Genomic DNA, 15,264 nt, shown 5'->3' with positions numbered 1-15,264 from the left:
ATAATTTAAAATCCCTAAAATCTTGCGGTCCTCAAATCAGTCATCTCTGGATAGCTCTCAGAATTAAAAAAAAAAAATCATGTATTTGTTCACAAACCTTTACCTAAAATAAAACATATTCTTCCATTATCAATGAAAAAAATAGTATTTTTAAAATTCTATTGGTAATAGCAATCAGGTAGACAAGGGGAATAAATCCTGGTGAAGTGATGGTATAGCACTTGCAGAATATCTTGGTATTTTGTAATGTTTGGCAAGCTTTTGCAAGTTTAACATAAAGCAAATGATTCATAAGATCTTGATCTCATTCTAAATGATCTATTTTTGTGCTGGTCCTGACGTTTGAACTCAGGGCCTGGGTGCTATCTCTGCACTTAAGCCACAGCTGTACTAGTAGTTTCTGCCTGTAATTGGAGATAAGAGTCTCGTGAGAGACTTTCCTGGATTGGTTACAGTTATGTAAGTCAGGCAATGAGGACATTTCTTTTTGGACATTGTTATCCCTTTTCTTGCTGTATTCCAGTTCTTTATGATTTTTAACTTTAATATAGATTAGCATTTTATTTCCATTATTGACTTTTGTCAAACTGTTCATAGCAGAGGGAACTACTTTATTTGGAATCCCAGCTTGACTTTCTAAAAAAAAAAAGTGATACTCTCTATAAGCACAGGGAATTTCTGCTCATTCTTCCTCACTTTAGAATGAATTCTCTTTTTTGGGTTGATAAATAGCTTTTTCTGAAGTTGGCAAGAAAACTTCCTCTTGGGACTTTCCTAGAAGTGTTATGACAGCTATTTGATTTAACTCCTTAGAAAGCTCTCAGCATTGCCTTATTTGTCTGGAAAGAATGAAGAACTTAAACTTTTCTTCTCTTGAGGATGAGGGTGCTTCTGAGCTGGTATGTGACCAACTATGAAGGATTCTGTGTTGATAGTATGATAGTTGATATTATACCAAATGTATAAACTAAAATTTTGACTGTAAAGCAAGTTTTCAGATATATCTATATCTATTATCTATATACATGAAGGGATATATTGTATTACATATTATATGTAATAGATAATGTATGTTGGAGAGGGGATAGTAAAGACAAACTTGAGGTACCTGGTATGATGATGTACTCATTCCATACATTTTACCATCAAGGAGGCTTAGGCAGGAGGATGGGGAGTTTGAGGCCAACTTAGGCTAAATAGCAAGACTGTATCTCAGAAAACAAGTAAAAGAAAGTCATGTGCCAATGGCTTATGCCTATAATCGTAACTACTCAGGGTCTTTCAGATAGGCATAAAGGTTTGAAACTAGCGAAGCACAAGAATTTACATGACCCCATCTCCAGTTAACCAGCAAAATACTGGACTAGAGCTGTGGTTCTAAAAAAGCCAGCTGTACACAAAAAAGGCAAGCCAGCTTGAGACCCTGAGTTAAAACCAAAAAAAAGTACAGGTTTGGAAAGTGTCTTCTTCTTCTTCTTTTTTTTTTTTTTTGCCAGTCCTGGGCTTGAGCTCAGGGTCTGAGGACTGTCCTTGGACTTTCTCAAGGCTAGAGCTCTACCACTTGAACCTCAGCACCCCTTCTGGCTATTTTCTGCATATGTATTGCCAAGGAATTGAACCCGAGTCTTTGTGCATGCTAGGCAAGCACTCTACCACTAGGCCAAACTCCCTGCCTGGAAAGTGTATTATTATTATTATTTTTTAATGTAATTAGTAAAAGGGTTACATGATATTCGCCAGATAGAAGGTGCATTAATTCACATACATTGATACCCTTTCACATGTCTTGGTACCCATTACCCTCCCCCCCGCACCCCCCACCGGTCTTGGTTTTCCCCCCTTCCCTATCAAATTTCAAATAACCAAATACAAATAAATTCAATATATTAGATAACAAAGTGAGATACTATAACAATATGAGATAACCAAGGGACAGTAGAGGAGATGAGAGACAACATAGTACATTAAGGACAACAATCATTCGTTATATGGCTTTTGTTTCAATATCCTGGAGGTCCTTTCAATTAGCTTCATACTATATGCCCTTATGTATCAAGATTTTGCTCTGTTGCAGATCTCTGCTAGTAGAGCCCAAGGTTTCTACTGGTTATGACAAATGAGGGAAACCATTGAGCCTAAGTTCCTTTGAGTCTGGCTTACTTCACTTAATATGATTTTTTCCTAAGTCTTTCCATTTCTTAACAAATGGGGCGATGTCATTCTTTCTGACAGCAGCATAGAGTTCCATTGTGTACAAATACCACAACTTGTTGATCTACTCATCAACTGAGGGACATCTAGGTTGGTTCCATATCTTTGCTATGGTGAATAGTGCTGCAATGAACATTGTTGTGCTAGTGGATTTAGTATGCCCTTGTTTCTGGATGGTTGGGTAAATGCCAAGTAGTGGAATTGCTGGGTCATAGGGGAGTTCTATGTTTAGCCTTTTGAGGCACTGCCACACTGCTTTCCATAGTGGTTGAAGGAGTTTGCACTCCCACCAACAGTGTAGTAGTGATCCCTCCTGGCCACATCCCCTCCAGCATCTGTTATTATTCGTTTTCCTGATCCTGGCCATTCTAACTGGAGTGAGGTGGAATCTTAGAGTTGTTTTGATTTGCATTTCTTTTATGACCAGAGATGTTGAGCATTTCTTCATGTGTCTATAGGCCATTTTTGTTTCTTCTTCAGAGAAGACTCTCTTTAAGTCTTTGGCCCATTTTTTAATGGGATGGTTGTTACTTTGGAGGTTAGTTTTGGAGTGATTCAATTTTTTGAGTTGTTGTTATATTTTAGATATGAGGCCTTTGTCTGTTGTTTGGTTGGTGAAGATCTTCTCCCACTCTGTAGGCTTCCTAATTAATTTACTAGCTATGTCCTTTGCCATACAAAAGCTCCGCAGTTTAATGCAGTCCCACTTATCCAGCCTGGAAAGTGTATTATTATACCCTTTTGTGGGAGTTGAAGAAAGAGAAGGAAAGTTTTATTTTTTTTCTACTTATTCTAAATAACAAAGCTGATAGCATTATGATAGTGACTGTCATGCAAGATGAAGAACAAATTTAAGTTATTGTTGCACACACCTCATTTAAAATAAAATTAAAAGCTAGGTGCTGGTGCCTCATACCTATAATTTTAACTACTCAGGAGGCTGAGATCTGATAAATGAGATTCCAAGCCAACCCAGGGAGACAAATCAGTTCCAAGTTTTCTTACTTCTAAGGTTAGTAAACTAGCATAGTATTTGACATATAGAGTTGTGCAGATTACCTGTAAATGATATAGTGTTATGGTTCTTAGTGTGTGAGTGCACATTAAATATTAATTATTATTTTTACTATCACTATTGTTAATATTTTCTGTATTCATACATTCAACAAGTTTATTGAACATCTGTATTAGAAGTCCCTGCCCTAAAGAAGCTTCCATTGTTTTGTAAAGTAGGGAAGTAAATAACTATAAATTGTGCTAAATGGTGTGAAAACATTAAATAAGAAAGTTCCTCAGTTTAGTCTTCAGCATTGCAAATAAAATTAAAAAATATCCTTGGCATGTACCATAGAGACTTATACAGGTAGCTGAATGGGCTTCTGGCTCAACAATGTCTTCCTAAAGTAATCTTATCTGTCTCCTTGATGAACTTTAGTGGTTTGCATCTATACTCACCCAGTAGGAATGTCTGTTGATATGGCAGTGATTCTGGCAATTCAAGTAGAGATCATTTTGCTTTTCCTATGGATCTCTTGGGCTCATATACTAAATTTTTATAATCCCTACTGCCATGGTTTATTACCTTAACTTTGATCAGTATCCTCAGCTCTCTTCATTCTTTTTGGTTTAGCTCATTCATCCTGTTGTCTTTCCTTAATTTGCTTAGGAAATCTTACAGTTTGACTGATCTTTTTGAGGGTTTCTCATCTGAAAGATGAGAATTTTGGACCAGATAATTTTTTTGTCAGTGGAAGGACTTAAACTTTGGGCTTGGGCGTTGCCCCTGAATGCTTCAGCCCAAGGTTACTATCTTACCCTTTGAGCCACATTGTCATTTGTGGTTTTTTGGTGGTTAATTGGAGATAAGATTCTCACTGACCTTACTGCATGGGCTGGCTTTGAACCACAATCTTCAGATCTCAGTCTCTTGAGTAGCTAGGATTACAGATGTGAGCCACCACACCCGGCTGGACCCAGTAATTTTTTTGGTAGTACTTGGTGATTGAACCTGGGGCCTGTCATGTGCTAGGTAGCTATCCACCAAGTCTTCAGCCCTTTTGTTTGTATTTTATATTTCGTTTTTAAGATAGGGTCTTCCTAACTTTGCCTGAGCTGAACTTGAGACCCTTCAGCCTCCATTTCCTGAGTAGATAGGATTACTGGCATGTGCCACCACCCTGACATACCAGAACCATTTTTTTTTTGTTGAGGGAACTGTTCTTGATATCATACTATGGGGTATAGCATTCCAGCATCTATCCACGGTGATCATTTTTGGCACTGACTGCATGACTTTTTGCCCCTTCATCTGTGTTCCTGATGAAAAAAATTGCTGTTATAAAAACTGTAATTATAAATTGTCATTATAAATTCATATGATTTTAAAAATTTTAATAAGTTCTTAATTTTACCTAACAATGACTTCTTCTTAGCTCGTCTGTTTTCCAGGGCAATACTTCTAACTTTATTTCCAAACTTCCCATGTCATTACCTTATATTCTTAGCAGATAACTTAGTCTTCAGAGAGAAAAGAAACTAGACACTACTATATTTGTCCTCACTAAGCTTTGTTATATTAGCCATGGACTTGCCTGAATTTGAATTATGACCCCAGCAAAGCTTTTGACCTTTAGCAAGTTAACCTTTAAGCCATATTTTCTTTATCACTCTATTATGGCTGTAATAATAGAAGTCATGTAATGTATGTACTATAGTGCATTGTATGTATTGTCAGGCCAAGAAAAGGAAGGAGTCATGAAGAGTTGTTTGGAAATGGTGTTTTAAGAAATGTTAATAAGTTAAGAAGTAGCAGTAGAATTGCAGGGCCTTATGCAGGTAAGGGAGAATACATGGATTTGTTGTTTTTAGATGAGAGCCACATTTTAACTGCCATTGAAGAAGATAGAATTAATATTACGAGAAGAGATTAATTATCTCTTAAGTTCCTTTATTCATATTCCATATTAGACAGATCTAGATTGTAAAATAAATCTGATTCCTTTGCTTTTTTCTGTATAGTCCTTTTTTTTTTTTTCTGGTCCTGGGGTTTGCTTGAGGCTCTGTCTCTGAATCTCTCTGTGCTCAAGGCTAGCTATCACCTGAGCCACAGTATCACACTTCCAGCTTTTTCTGTTTATGTGGTACTGAAGAATCAAACCCAGGCTTCGTTCATGCTAGGCAACCACTAAGCCACACCCCTGGTCCCTCTGTGTAGTTTTTTAAAATCCTCCCTTTGCCATTAGCTGAAAAATTCAAACTTCCTAAGTTACTTTTTGATAGCTTGCTTGGATGGTCTCTGCCAACATGACCCCATAGCTTTAAGTATTCTGTCTTTCTGTGCTTATTCTATCCTCACATGCTCCTTGTCTTCACTGTCCAGTTAATTATCCCAGCCTTCAGACATACTGCCCTGAATTTTGTCTCATTTCCTCACATATAACATGTTCTGTCAAACTTTCTGCTTTTTCTGGTTTTTACATTTGCCTAGAACAATTTACCATCTTTTTTTTCCCCTTCTGTGGCCAGCTTGCATTCTTTATCCTTCCTTAAACCTATCACTTATTGCTGGATCACTCCTCTGATTGATTACAAACCTCAATCACTTATTTCTATGTGCTGCCATCTATTAATTTAATATTCACTTTTGGATTTCTCATTACTTAATTTCAAGTTGTAAAGGTCTTGATAATTGTGGATATCCCTACCATGTTCAGAAGTTTGTGGGAGGAGAGCTTTTTTCTTTCTGATTCACTTCTGGATCTTTGTTCTTGGCAAGTATTGGTTAAACATGAAACTAATCTAATGGCTCATTGGGGAAAATATTAATTCAGTCATACTACATTTTACTGAAGGAGCTGTGTGTTAGGCATTGTGGAAAAGGTCTCCTCTCCCCCTTTTTTAAAAAACAAAACTTGCTTCTGATCTAGTCAAGACTTGGTAAAAATAAAACAAAAGAAAAAATAAAAAGAAAAAAGGAATCATTTAAAGCAAACTGAGTAAATTTGTTATTTGTGATAGTTTTGTTTCTAGAATAAGGTGTCATTCCTCAATATTTTACTTTTGTACTGTCAGCCTTCTCAGAAAAAGAAGCAAGGTATTGAGAGAGAGAGAGGATTTCTTTACCTGACTGTCTTACAAAGAAGAAATAGAAGGTATAAGAAAGATTTTAGGTGACAACCTGATAGCTAGCTAGGGGATTTTTCAAAGAACTGTTACAGAAAAGGTATTTCAAGAAGACCCTCAGGTACTTTCTTCTGTGATTAAAAAAAAATGATACAGAGTTATTATAAAAAAAATTGAAGTTTCAGAAACAAGCCTGTAACACTTACCTTACTATGTGTGTGGCCTTGTTCTGGTTGTTGTACATAGACTATTTCATTTGTCATCATCAGGCTAGTGTGGTTATCCTCCTTTCAGTGGATACGCTTCCATTCCTGGATTAAAAAAAAGAAAGGACAATTATGCCAGACCTTACTCATTCCTACAGAGAGAGGAGAGAGAACAGCATGAGTCCTTGCTTGTCCTGCTGGCTTTACAGAAGTTGGGCAGGGGAAATTCAGAAGTTTCCATCCTTCCATTTTCTCTCTGAGCCAACCCTTGTCAGAAAGCCTTTATTCTCTCTGAACTAAAGATCAGTAGAAATTAAGTATACAGTTCTCAGTTGTGTTAATTGATGGTATAGGTGTTCATTTCTATTTTTTTAATTTAAGAAAATAGAAAAATAATTCATTGGTTTGGTAAGTTCTTATATTTCCATCTCTGTTTTCCAATAACCAAGCTTTCAACTATGAATTCTATCACAAAGGCCACTGTTGAAGTTCAATTAAGTGTTTTGGTTTTTCTGAGGAAGGAGGGGATTACACAATGCTACTGATTATTAGGAAATGCTACACTGAAAGTCACATACTCAGAAATTAGTTGATGAGGGAAGTAGTATGATCTTAAAAGGTAAGAAATCATTCATTGAGGGTTTTTTTTTTTTTTTTTTTTTTTTTTTTGCCAGTCCTGGGGCTTGAACTCAGGGCCTGGGCACTGTCCTTGAGCTTTTTCCTCAAGGCTAGTGCTCTACCACTTGAACCACAGCACCAGTTCTGGCTTTTTCCTATATGTGTGGTACTGAGGGATAGAACCGGAGTCTTCATGCATGCTAGGCAAGCACTTTTCACACTAAGTCAAACTCCCGGCCCTCATTGAGTTTTTGAAATGATCGTTCTTAGGATCTTAGATCCTTAGGAAATTAAATCTGTTGAAATGGCTTTGTAGCTTTATAATCTATTCATCTCTCACTAACACTATGTTAGGTAATCATAACTTACACTTATTAACCACAGTGTTACTGTTTCTTAACTGCTGTTTCCTCACTTGAAAAAAAAATAGTGATAAGATTAGGATTAGTAAGATTATTTTAAGCAGGGCTCAAGTGACTCATGCCTGAAATCCTAGTTACTCAGAAGGCTGAGATTTGAGAGTCTTGGTTTGAAGCCGGCCCTGACAGATAAATGTAAGAGACTCTTAGTTAACCAGCAAAAAGCTAGAAGTAGAAGCATGGTGCAAGTGGTAGAGTACCAACTCTGACTGAAAAAACTAAGCAAGAGTGCAAGGTTCTGAGTGGCATACACACACACAAAGATAAAAGATCCTTGTTAGGAAAAAATGAGTTCATTCATGTTAAGTATTTATCACAGACCTAAAATATCTCACACATTAGTTATTAATATGTCCTTTTTGGGGGGGGGCTGGCTTTGACCCACCATGCTCAGATCTCAGCCTCCTGAGTAGCTAGTATTATAGGGATGAGCCATGTGCACCTGGCTTAATATGTCCTTGTTGAAGGTCTATGTTCGTTATTGTCAATACAATATGTCTACTTTAAAGAGAAGACGGGATTAAAAATTTGAATCTTTAAACATAGACACTTTTAAAATAATGCAAAATTATGTCCTTTGGTTTAGCAGAAAATCATAAAGTATAAATAGACAACAGCTGCAGTCTTACAAGTATCATGAATATACTAAAGTACATTGTGGGAAAGTAGCCCATCCTTTTTTATTATGCTTACAAAGGAATGGCCAAAAAAATAAAAAAGTATGTGTGTGTGTGTGTGTGTGTGTGTGTGTGTGTGTGTGTGTGTGTGTGTATGTGTATGTATGTGTGTATTAAGCCTGGAGATAGTTTAATCTGCCTATTTTAGAACCAGATGCTGCTGGAATCTAGCTGGTAAATGCAGGGATGCTGTTGAATTTCCTAAAATGCAGAGAGCAATCCCTAATACACAAAGATCCTGAAAAATCATAAGTGCCAGGGTTGGAACTCATTTGATCTAGATAAGAATACTTTATAAAAAATACCTTGAGAAGGGCCGGGAGTTTGGCCTAGTGGTAGAGTGCTTGCCTAGAATGCACGAAGACCTGGGTTTGATTCCTTTGTATCACATATGTAGAAAAAAGACAGAAGTGGTGCTGTGGCTCAAGTGGTAGAGCTCTAGCCTTGAGAAAGCCCAGGACACTGTTCAGGCCCTGAGTACAAGCCCCAGGACTGGTCAAAAAACAAAAATCAAAAACCAAACCAAACCAAAACAACAACAAAAAAAGTTGTAAAAGGATTGCATAGGGCTGAGAATGTGGCTTAGTGGTAGAGTGCTTGCCTAGCATGCATGAAGCCCTGGGCTTGATTTTTCAGTACTACCTAAATAGAAAAAGCTGAAAGTGATGCTGTGGCTCAAGTGGTCAAGTGCTAGCCTTGAACAAGAGGCCCAGAGTCCAAGCTCTAGGACTGGCAAAAAGGGGGGGGGGGGAAAGATTACATTATTTAATCTTTGGTTATTTTTACCTGTAACGGAAAGATTTTTCTCTTTAAATTGTTATTTCATCAGATAATTCAATTGAATTGCTTCCATAATTATGCTATTTTTTTTTCAGAAGAATAAGAAGGAACAGGTAACTCACCATGAAGAGTATTTTCATTGATGATATAAAGTTCTTTGACATTAGAATTTATAGTTGTCTATGACTTTTGAAGATATTTTGACTAGAAATATTGAGACATTACAAAACAGTAATATTACATAAATCATATACACTAATCAGAAATTTTATTTAAAAAAAGTATAAGCATGTAATTGGTTTAAAAAAACAAACAAACAAATGAGCTGGGTACTAGTGGCTTGACTTAGGAAGAGGAGGTTATGACCTGAAGATGGAAGTAAGAAGCCAGCCCAGGCAGGAAAGTCTGTGAGACTCTTGATCTACAATTAACCATCTTTATTAAAGCTTGAAGTAGAGCTGTGGCTGAAGTGGTAGTGTCCTAGCCTTAGCCCCAAAGAATAGCACCCGGGTCCTGAGTTGAAGCCTCAAGACCTTCATACACACACATAAAAATACCAAATGAGCTGTTATTGACCTTTCTTGGCATTAATTAATTGAATGTTTTTCGTTTGGTACAAATCCTGTTCTACTGCATAATATACATTAACTTATCTTCACAGTGGTTTCTTCATATAAAAACTACTATTTTTATTTACAAATGAGAAAATGAGTTTCAATATTTTCAACTATGGATTCACAAATATTTAATATTTCATTATTTTATTTCTTTATTGATTCTTACATTGGCTAGTGAAAATCTCTTCAAATGGCTTCTCTGCCCTCTTGTAGGGCACATTTATTTTAAAGCTGAAAATACATGCTAAATTATATGCCTTCCAGTTTACTTTTTGCTATATCCTAATCTATTTTAGAGATATGTAATTAATTATAAAATATTTAAACATTATTGACTGACAGGAAAATGTATTGGTTTGAGGATTAAATTGGGCTAGACCATCTTCTTCTAATTACCTATGCAAAGTAAGTTGTGCCTCCACTTTATTTCTCAAAAAATAAAAATTATACCAGCAAAACATTTGAGGAGTTGGTATATGGTGCTATTTAGAATACTTTTGTGATATATATAGAATAGTGCTCCTGGCCCTGTGAGCCTTAATTTTGATGAATTCACAATATGTTTAGAGTAAACATTTTTTCTAACATGTAAATAAACAGTAAAGCTACTTAACACCTCCCATTAATATCATATGGTGGAGAATGAAAGTAAGATATGGACTATTGTTTAATCACAAAAATAACTCATAGGCTGGGGCATGGACTAGTGGTAGAGTGCTTGCCTAGCATGCATGAAGTCCTGAGTTTGATTCCTCAGTACCATATACACAGAAAAAGCTGGAAATGGTACTGTGGCTCAAGGGGTAAAGAGCTAGCCTTGAGAAAGTCCAAGGTCAGTACCCAGACCCTGAGTTCAAGCCCCATGACTGGCAAAAAAAAAAAAAATCATATACTAATAGCTGAGATCTGAGGCTTGGTCATTTATTGCATATCCATTTTCCACTAAATGATGTTGAGAATAGAGCAGAGAGCCAGTGCTCACTGTCTGAAGTGGTATTACATCTTGAGATGATCTTGTTAAGTTCCCCACCTTTTTTTTGTTTTTTATTTTGTTTTTTTTTTGAAGGTTCATTACTACCCTCATTGAATGTATGCAAGAGGCCCACCTAGAGTCTGAGATTGCTATGAAAGATGGATTCTTGATTTAATAGAAATATTTCCTCAATGGATAGAATCTTTTATATTGGCTCTATAACAGTATTATCAGATTGTACTATAATAAAATTAACAGTATAACTTTAAAAAAAAGTATGACATATTTTACTTCGTGATAGAATTGGCATGAATGATATTATATTTATCATCTAGTGAATTGACAAAGATACAGTGAGTGTTAGGACATAGTCCAGGCTTCTCTGTACCTGTCAAGTAACCCAGACTGTTACTGAGTACATCATCCTCCTGCCTCAGTCTCTTGAGTGTTGGAGTTATAGATGTGTGCCTCTATTCTTGGCTATTGGAGAACTTTTTAAACTTGCCCAACTTTGGGAGGTAACCTGTAAGCCTTTAGATTATCTTGCTTGATTAATATTTGTTTGCTTTGGGACCTTGGGCTCTGTTTTGTCAATGTTAGATTTATGTGGTGGTGTTGAGCCATGTAGTGCCTTGACCTCTGTAGGAGCTAAAGATTATGGTAAGCCATGCACAAAACCGAATCTGTGTTCAGAACTCCAAATATTCTAAGCTTCATTTTGGATGCCTGTACTCCTTGTTTGTTGTTGCTTGTTGCTGAAGAAATAAGCATTTCACTGGAAGATGTCAGCTTGTGCCTGAGGTTTCCTGTTCTCTGCCCTATGCCCCTTTGTGTTTGCTGATTTTAAGTTATATCATTTCGCTGTAATAAACTGTGGCTTTGAGTGTGTATAATGCTCTCGAGTTTTATATGTCCTTCTAATGAGTCACTAAACCCAAGGTGGCCTTACAAGTTTGAACTGCTATGCTAATCTATATTCAATAGTTCTTTTTTATTGTTGATTAGTGTTCTATAATACTGATTGATTGATTGATTGATTGCTGGTCTGGGCTTGAACTCAGGTCCTGAGCACTGTCCTTGAGCTTTCTCAAGGCCAACACTCTACCACTTGAGCCACAGCACCACTTCCAGCTTTTTTTCTATGTATGTGGTACCCAGGAATCGAGCTCAGGGCTTCATGCATGCTAGGCAAGAACTCTACCACTCGGCCATGCTTCCAGCCCTCCATAATATTTTTATTCTCTAGTTCAAGGACATTTTTTGTTTTCTACATACTTTGGCACTTATAAACAGCTGAATACTTATTTGAGTATAGGTTTTTGTGTGATTATGGGTTCTAATTTTCCTTGGGTAAATATGTGAAAGTGGGATTGTTCAATCAACAGAAAAGTACATGTTTAACTTTATTAGAAACTGCCGGATTTGGGCTGAGGGGATATACCTGTATGAAAATTCCAATTGCTCCTCATCCTTATTAACACTTGACGTTGCCTATGCTTTTTTTGTTTTTAAGGTTTAGCCATTCTGATAAGTTTCTCATTGGTTTTAATTTGTATGTCTTTATAGCTAATCATGTTAAGTGCTTTTTATTATGCTTATGTCTTATTTGCATTTGTGCATATATATTTTAAGCATATAATATTTTGTCTAGTTTAAGATTCTCTCTCTCTCTCTCTCTCTCTCTTTCTCTCTCTCTCTCTCTCTCTGTCTGTCTGTCTGTCTGTCTGTCTTTCTTTCTTTCCCTGATCTTCGGTGAACTCATGAGAATTTTTTTTTATTACTGAAATTTGAAAGTTCCTTATATATTCTAGATACTAATTCTTACTGGATGTTCTTTCTTTCTTTCTTTCTTTCTTTCATTCTTTTCTTTTCTTTTTTTTCTTGCCATTCCTGAGCTTGAGCTCAGGGCCTGAGCCCTTTCCTTGGACTTTCTCAAGGCTAGAGCTCTACCAGTTGAGCCTCAGTACCACTTCTGCCTTTTTTCTATGTATATGGTACCGAGAAATCGAACCTGGGTCTTCATGCATGTGAGGCAAGCACTCTACCACTAGACCCAAACTCCCGGCCCCTCCTTATGAATATTTTTATCTTGGTATTTTCAGTTTTAAATGTTATATCCCTAATTTTTATTTTATTTTTGTTTTGTTTTGTTTTTTGGTCTGTCATGTGTCTGGAACTCAGAGTTGGGTATGTGGTATTTCTAATTTAATGAACATGTTTTTTTGTTTTTTTTTTCTTCTTTCCTGAATTTGTGGCTGGTTTCCACCCAAATTCTGCTCAGTTAGAGTTTAGAGCAAAATTAGGATTGTAACTACCCACTATTTTTTTTTTATTGTAATTAGTAAAAGGGTTACATGATATTTGCCAGATAGAAGGTGTATTAATTCACATACATTGATACCCTTTCACATGTCTTGGTACCCATTTCCCTCCCTCCCACACCCTTTAATAAACATGTTAGTCTAATTCTTTTTTGTTGTTGTTGTTGTTGTTGTTGTTGGTGGTGGTGGTGGTGGTGGTCATGGGTTTATTTGCTCAAGGCTAGCACACTACCACTTTGGCCAGAACTCCACTTCTGATTTTCAGGTAGTTAATTGGAATAAGAGTCTCATGAATCGGCTTGTCAGTGTAACTGAAGTTTATTTTTTGTTAGTTGCGTTTGCTGTGAATTTGTTGAAATTAGTTTTCCTTTCTTTAATGTCTTTGATAATTGAATAATATTATCCTGTTAGCTTTTTATATATGCCCTTTTCTGAGTGTGCGTTGTGTGTTCTGCTGAGGACCTTTGGGAATCCCAGGCATGCTCTCTACCAGAGCTGTATCCCTAGTCTTCTTTAATTTCTTCTTGTGTGTCACTGCCTTAGTATTAACAGTATACATTTCAAATTAATAACAGTTTCTCTCAAACAATGCATGGCTTTGTGGGGATGTAGAAGCCTGAGAACCATATACTTTGGAGCAAATATTTCATGCATTTCTTTTTAATTTTTATTATCAGTTTACAATTCATATTTTTTTAGAGGTAGTTAACTTTTAGAATGTCAGAAATGTAGAAAAAGTTAGTTATGTTACGTTAAGTCTATTTCCAGAGATCTTTCTTTTTTCTTTACACAGGTCTACCTTGCTGTCTAGTCTAATTTTGGTTTTGGGTGGTGTTGGTGGTAGTTTTGTTTTGTGTGATAATGACTCCAGAAGTCTAGGCGGGTCTTGAGCTCTTGATTCTTCTCTCCTTTAAGTGCTGAGATTGCAAGTATGTTCCATTAGTTTGGCTTTGAAAATTCATTAATTGGAATGTCTCTTGGCATGTAGTCTTATGAATTAGTGGTTGTATATGTTAATGGTTATATGTATATTTTCTGTAAGACTGTAAGAAAAAGTCATTCTGCCTAAAAAGAATTTTTTTTCTTTTTTATCAATTCTTTAACATTTTCAGCATTGGATTTGCCATGTTACAAGAAAGTACACTAACCACATTTATACTTGCTGAATTACCTGGCAGCCTTACAAGCAAACTTTCAGAAACTTGAAACATGTTAGTCATTTTACAAGTGATATCTAAATGAGTAAAATGGCTTGCGCACAGTATGTTGTAGTTAGTGACAGAAGTAATCTAGATTTCCTTGGTTGCTGCTGTTTATCTCACATTATGTGACTGCTAATTTCTAGTTTGCTATAGTTAGAACACATGTTTTAAAACATATCTGTCCATGACTCTGGAAAGGGAATTGACTAGTTTTACCTAAGTGCTTGGAAGTTTTATTGGAAATTACTGTTTGTTGTCAGCCTTCTGAGTCTGCCTTGGCCATGTGATGTTAGGTAATAAACTGTTACAGAGAAGCAGAATGTTTTGCAGCATATTGGAGTATAGGTTTGTAAAGTCTTTTGAGGTCCAATTTTTATTATGTCAAGAGGTTTTGAAGTGAAATGTAGAACTTGAAATACTGAACTTTTGAGAATACAAGGCTTTGGAGTTTGAGCACTATTTTATGTACTCTCCTTAATTGAATAAACAGTGGTGAAGTGCATATGGAGCTACAAAACAATGCTTTCCTTTACATAGAGCAATTTATTTTTATTACATATTTATGTTATGGAGCACATTATAAATCTCATTATATTTAATCATGTGGCTCTCTTAGAATGTGCCCAAGAAAGGAAGGACTGAAGATTCCCTGTTTCAGTATGAGGTCTTGTTTTGTTTTGGGTTTGTGTTTCTGAAACCAGATGTCATTAATTTGAGAAATGTGCCTCAGAGTTGCTGTGTTCTTGATCATAAACTTCCTTCATTATCTAAAATCTACCTTTATCATGAAGAATATGCTGAGGCTTTTGAGATAGTATTACTTTTTAGTTTATGCTACATTATTTACTTTCTTACATTTACTGCTTTAATATAATCTTGAAGCTCTTGTATTTAAAGAACTTCCATGGCTATGATCAGTTCTTTTAATTTTAACTCTTTTCATTACTAAGCTGGATGTAGGGAAAGCTTGTGGAATAGTACTATATGGTGTGCAAAGTAACATCTAGGATATCTTAATACTAGTTAATAATGGTAACATAAATGAGAAGGTGATCATAGAAATTACAGTGAAAACCGAACAATCCTTGCTGTGTGCTTGTACTTCCTAATTTCAGAAG

The 15,264-nt window shown here is 36.1% G+C and overlaps 2 protein-coding genes across 3 annotated transcripts in view; one reads left to right on the top strand and one right to left on the bottom strand.

The window, feature by feature from the left end:
* Jmjd1c (jumonji domain containing 1C) overlaps positions 1–15,264 on the top strand; it is a 182,497-nt gene that overhangs the window by 5,514 nt on the left and 161,719 nt on the right. The window lies entirely within an intron of this gene.
* The window catches only part of Reep3 (receptor accessory protein 3), a 92,546-nt gene that overhangs the window by 72,558 nt on the left and 4,724 nt on the right, over positions 1–15,264 (bottom strand). The window contains exon 2 of the mRNA XM_090346405.1: positions 6,540–6,644. The gene's annotated coding sequence lies outside the window, so the exon portion shown is untranslated. The remainder of the gene's footprint in view (positions 1–6,539; positions 6,645–15,264) is intronic.

Source organism: Megascapheus bottae, chromosome 15 (genome assembly GCF_031878675.1).
Source record: "Megascapheus bottae isolate mThoBot1 chromosome 15, mThoBot2.hap1, whole genome shotgun sequence".
NCBI classification, from domain to species: Eukaryota; Metazoa; Chordata; class Mammalia; order Rodentia; family Geomyidae; genus Megascapheus; species Megascapheus bottae.
Note: the sequence above shows the minus strand (reverse complement) of the source record. Positions and strands in the feature narration are given on the sequence as shown.